The 6,258-nt window shown below is 35.9% G+C and overlaps 1 pseudogene; it reads right to left on the bottom strand.

Moving 5' to 3' along the window:
- Nucleotides 1–1,185: 1,185 nt before the first annotated feature.
- Nucleotides 1,186–5,027, bottom strand: LOC132426260 (UDP-glucuronosyltransferase 2B4-like; annotated as a pseudogene).
- Between the last annotated feature and the right edge of the window lie 1,231 nt (nucleotides 5,028–6,258).

Genomic DNA, 6,258 nt, shown 5'->3' with positions numbered 1-6,258 from the left:
CTTCACTGACAAATTCTATGAAATATTTAAAGAATAATTAATGCCAGTTCCTCAAAAACTCTTCCAAAAAAATTAAAGAGGAAAGAGGGAACACTTCCAAACTCATTCTACAAGCCAGTATTACCTTCAATATAAGCCATTATCCAGGATGAATATAAATGCAAAAATTCTCATCCAAATATCAGCAAGTCAAATTCAAGAACATATTAAAAGGATTATATACCATCACCAAATGGGATTTATCCCTGGGATGCAAGGATGGTTCAAAGTACCCAAATTAGTAAGTGTAATACATTGCATTAATAGAATGAAATTTAAAATAACTTGATCATCTCAATAAATGTAGAATAACATTTGGCAAGATACAACATCCTTTCCTGATAAAAACTCTCAACATATTGGGTGTAGAAGGAACATACTTCAACATAATAAAGATGTGATATATATAATACACACACACACATGCACACACACACACACAGAACTGAATGTTATTCATCTATGAGAAAGAAGGACATCCTGCCATTTTTTGACAACATGGATGGACTTTGATGGCATTATGCTAAAATTCGTGCTTTCATTCTAATCTTAATTACTCCTATAACTAAATATACATTGTGATATATATTTTGAAAATTGTAATTCTAATTTATATTTTTTTATCCTACAAGAAAACTGTGATCTTATTATAGCTGTTATTTTCCAACTAAACCTCATACTATAGTTGATTTAGTGTAATAAAAAATTCTTTGAGAAAACGATTGTAATGGTGTGATGTGCACATGATAATTTATTTAATTATTGCTTAATTTTGAATATTTACATTACTTCCAGTGTTGGCTTTTATGAATTACTGCCCAAAATATTGTTTTTGCACACCTTGATTAATTTTCTCTGTATGGTTTCTTAGGAGTATACTATGAAGTCAAAGGCTATAGCATTTTTAAGATTCTTGAAGCATTTTGCCAAATGTCTTAATTCTTTAAAAATTACAGAAATTTTCTGAGAACCTAATAATGAATGGAAAAGTTAGTAGCTTGAAGGAATAGTTTCTTTATATAATGAAATCTTCACAATCATTGACGGATTTAAATCTTATTTTGCAACTTAATAGCAACAGCTACTGTTACTAATTATTTTCATTATCCTACTATTCATCTTTTCTTTGTCCTTATTCCTCTCCTCTTAACCTCCCTTCTTACTAACGCTATCACTTTCCTGCAATGAGAACAGGGAAATCTTTCAAAAACTAGGGTTAGATAGCATAGAACTTTCACTAACCTTATCTCAGACTTTGTTGGTGCAAATGGCATTATTTTGTTCTTTTTTATGGCTGAGTAATATTCCATTGTATATATGTACCACATCTTTTATTTATTTTTGGCTGCATTGGTTCTTCCTTGCTGTGCACGGGCTTTCTTTAGTTGTGGTGAGTGGGGGCTACTCTTTGCAGTGCATGGGCTTCTCATTGTGGTGGCTTCTCTTGTTGTAGAGCATGGGCTCTGGGCATGCGGGCTTCAGTACTTGTGGCTCACAGGCTCTAGAGCACGGACTCAGTAGTTGTGGCGCACGGGCTTAGCTGCTCTGTGGCATCAGGGATCTTCCCAGACCAGGGCTTGAACCCATGTCCCCTGCATTGGCAGGCAGATTCTTAACCACTGTGCCACTAGGGAAGCCCTTAAGTCAATTTAAAAGAGATCATATCAATTTAAAATAGATTCGATTCTTGCTTTCCTTCATAAGGAATAGCATCCTATAAACTGAAGAGAATTCTTTGTATTTTTAAACTACAGGAAGTTTTCAGATTCAAGTTGTACAAATTATTTGCTGTTTAGTGTATGTGCAGAGTTTATGGTTCTTATATATGCAGTGTATATTTTCCCTGTGCTCATTCTGTTAGGCAGCTATGATGTTGAGATGTACATCCCTAAGGGAGCTTTACTGAGGTTTTCTATAGGATTGGTATAGGCAGAAAACACCTATCCTAATAAACTAAATTATCTCTTTTATTCTGCAAGTTGTAAAACCCTGGGATTTCAAATGAGGAATGGTTTAAGTGCTGATGTGAAAGCTAGGAAATGCTGAATTTGGCTCCAAAAATTGTTAGATCATACATTTATATTGTTCAAGAATGGTGTTCTTTTTGGCTAGTGCGCCAGTGAAGAATCTCAATCCTTAGAAAAGAATTTTATCATTTTATCTTGCTGGTCAGATAGCCAAACCTTAAAAAATTCTTAAAATAAAACAACTTTAACTTAAATGTATTAAATTATATTTTATTTAACTTAAATTTTATTACATGTATTAAAATTTTAATTCCCTTTATTTTTCATTTAAAAACTTAAAATTTACTTTTAAACAACTCCTTGGGATATCTACTCTTTAGGACTTTGCTAGATTATATAATCTTGATATATTGGAAAACCAGTTTCTAGTAATTTAGAAATTAGATCCAAGTGACTGGTACACATTGGGTTATTGACAGTATGGAATAGCAACAAAATAACAATAAAGACAATAGGTAATATTTTTTCTGGATCACTAAGTATGTTCCAGAGACATTTTGGGTGTTTCATACATACTAACAGATTTTTTCCCCACAACAATATGAGGTTTGTACTATTATTATAAGAGTTAAGGCGGACATAACTCTATGAACATTGTATTCTAGTTTTCCATCATTGTTGCCTGTATCTTGTAACAACCAGCTAAATGGTGTCCCTTTTCACTCTTGCCCCTCTACAATCCAACCCAGTGACTACATCCTGTGTGTGTTTTTTTTTATGTGAACATCTCTCTCCCTTTCTTTACCCTTTTAATTTTCTCCCTAATGCTCCTACTAGATGTTTCAAACTCCTTATAATTATCTGTCTCCAACTTACCTCTCCAGCATCATCTGCCTCTTTACTCAAACTCTTCCTTTTTAGGCTAAACTTAGACTTCTTGGAAACTGTCATTACTACTCTACCTGCTTTTCTTTTGTGCCTTCTTCTACCCCTGCCCTATCCTGAACATCTTTCAGATCTTGTCTTAATTATCAATGCCTCAGGGATAATATCTGTGATTCCTGCTGGATGTTTCCTTAGTGTTGTGGTCTTTCCTTATAAAAATTTCACAAAGTTTTTACTACTTGCTGGTATTCTGTCTTTCCAGGTAGAGTGTCAGATGGCAGAAATTGTGTCTACACCATTTCTCTGCATATTAGCACTTATTTCTGGAATATGCTAGTCATTTTATAATTATTCTTTTAATTTTTTATAATAATTCTTTTAATGAAGTCTGATGATTTATTATGTATTGAATAATGAAAGTAATAATTTTACTGACATATTCTCAAAGTCTTCCACTTTATTCTGTATTGATAATGAAATTCTGATACTTGCGTTGGTATAGAAATATATGAGTTTCTAATTGGCAAGTCACTTTATCTAGCATCCCACATCTCTCTCACTGTAATTAAATATTCTAAATAAAGAACACAGGATTATTCCTATTGAAAATTCAATGTAAACAAAACAGAATAAATAGGAATAGGTAACCTTAGGCAGGGGTTTGGCTGGTTTGCAGTGGAGGCCTCCAACAAATTCAAAATTTGGTAGCAGTGGGAGAGGAACTTCAAAATCCCAGTATGTTCAAATGAGCCACATTTCAGCTTTCCCCATTGTCTTTAATAATGTAGTCGGTCTTCCTGGAAGGATAAACTAAAACAACAAGAGTTAGATCAAATGAGAGTATTGCCATGTGAATATAGTAGGTAGTTTTTGGAAAGGAGCTTGGAATGATATAGCCAAAGATGTTTGAAAGTGTTCTCTAATTAAGCAAATATATATGTATGTGTATAGTGTACACCATATTGATATTGTATCATATCATATATAATACAGAAATCGAGCTACACAAGTAGAAACAATTTCCAAATGCTACCTAGATACTTGTGCTACAAATATGTGTGTAACTCTTCAATCTACCTGTCTTCATTTATCAAGGCATTTTATGAGGTTTCTAGTGATTTTTTTTAAGTTAAAAAAAGAAGTTTAGTAATATAGATATATAATTGCTTGGAGAAGTCCTAAGTGCTTCAGTTTGTGTTTTATGACTTCCTGGAGGAGAATCTGTATGAGTAATGGGAAACAGGGTTATACCTTACCCTATAATTTAATATTTTGATAATACTTATGAAATCATTTTATATTTTCATTTCCTTGTTTCACTTATAAGAGACAAAATTCTGTTACTTTATACAAACTCACCTTCCAAGGCACTAGGAAAGTTAGGACTTCATGCTACCAACTAAAAATATGACTTACCTAGTACTTCGCCATAAAACTGATTCCATTTATTCTCATTAAATGTCTGGAACCAAAAGTCAAAATAAACTGCATATATCATATTTTTGACCCTCTCCGTGAATGTCACGTGATCACTTAATTCTGAAAACGTAGCAGGTACATAGGATGGTGGTAATGGAAGTCTTCCACTATACTTTTCAGCTGAATAGCCAGGAGAGGAGTGGAGACTGTATACTAAAGGTACTTTAAGTACCTCAGCCAGCAGCTCACCACAGGGTCCAACAGCATCTGCAAGAACAGCATCAAACCTTGATTCATGTAGTTTTGTCATCAGCTTCTTGTTCGAAACAACATCTTTACAGATATTCATAAGCATATCAGAAAGTTCCCAAAATAAACTTCTCAATGATGAAAAATATGTCCACAACGAATTTTTTGCCAGATATGTCCATTTCTCTACCAAATGCTTGATGTTATGCTTCAAATTATCTTTAGTTAAAGACATAGGGAAAGTCCCAAACTTAATAGCAGATGGTTTGTTGGGATCAATAAGAATGGAAGCTGAAGTTGTCAGAATAGTCACCTTATGACCCATCATGACAAGTTCATCCAGGATTGTCTTCATATTCATCCAATGACTGTATTTCATTGGCCGTGCCAGCACCTTTCCACAATTTTCAGGCTAAAGTAGCAAGTCAGCTGTAGTAGCAGCAGAAGTGAGAGCCATTTCACAGACATCTTGTTCATATGCAGTACTTTTCAAAAATTACATTATCCTTTTGCCATTGCTCATGCTTATATCCAAGGAGAAATCAATAAGGATGTTAAATTATAACTCCTGTGCCTCAAATAACTACATTATATGAATAGTCATAGCTGTGGAAATCAAGTGAAAGGGCAAAGTGTAGAACACTTCATGTTTATACTGGTGTTTAATATTATTTCATCAGTGCTATCACCCATCTAAAAGTCGATGACCTTGCACACACAAATCAGTTATTATGTAAGAGAGAAAAATAGTGTAACAACAGTGACAAGTGAGAGGCTCTTGTGTCTGCAGTCCCCTTGACACAGAATTAGAGATAATGTAACATCAACAGGATGGAGGGTTAGGAGGTTCCAACACTTGTATCCCCCATAAAAGCAACAACAAAAAAAATAAATGAGCAACTACAAACCAATGTAAATTACTTTGGGAAAGCTCTGGACTACAATGAAGAAGCAGCAGAAACCCTGCAGACTGTAAAAACTGAGGATGGCCCTGTGAAAAAGCTTGGGAAACATTTTACCTCCATCACCTCATCCTCCAGTTCAGAGCAGCTTGGCACCCACAGAAATTCCTTCAAATGGATTTCACCCCATGGGGAGAAGAAGAGCAGGAGAATCCCAGCAAGCTTCACCATCATAGAGGTTTGCTACTGAGGACTTCCACAGTCTTCACCAACACTGATTACAGCAGACACAGAGCTGCCCAGAGTCCCTGCTTCTGTGTCTTTCCTGAGGCTGGAAATGTTGCTGTGGTGAGATCTGACACTTGGGGCCCCATCACTCTGGTACTTTGCTTTCCCTGGTTGAGTTGTCACAATGCCTGACTATCTATGAGACTGGAGCTCCTGCTCTGTGCCCTGCCCTCAGGTATTAAGTCAGTACTTTTTCTTGCCATAACTGGGGCAATGCTGCTATTGCTTGGACTTCACTGTGTATTCCTAGTTGTGGCTTTGACTGGTCATTACCTAGGCTGAGCTGCTGAGCTACCCACCATTCCTGGAGCCTAAGTCATGGCTTTAACCTATCATTGCTGGGGCTAAAATGCTGCTACTTTGTACCTCACCCTGGGTCAGAGTTCTGATCCACAATTACCATGGCCACACTGCTGGGGCTCTGCACCCCAGCCCATGGGTCCTGACTTGCGACTTTAACAGGCCATTGCTGGGCACACGCTGCTGCTGCTCTGTGACTTCCACTAGGG

This window comes from Delphinus delphis, chromosome 5 (genome assembly GCF_949987515.2).
Source record: "Delphinus delphis chromosome 5, mDelDel1.2, whole genome shotgun sequence".
Lineage (NCBI taxonomy): Eukaryota > Metazoa > Chordata > Mammalia > Artiodactyla > Delphinidae > Delphinus > Delphinus delphis.
Note: the sequence above shows the minus strand (reverse complement) of the source record. Positions and strands in the feature narration are given on the sequence as shown.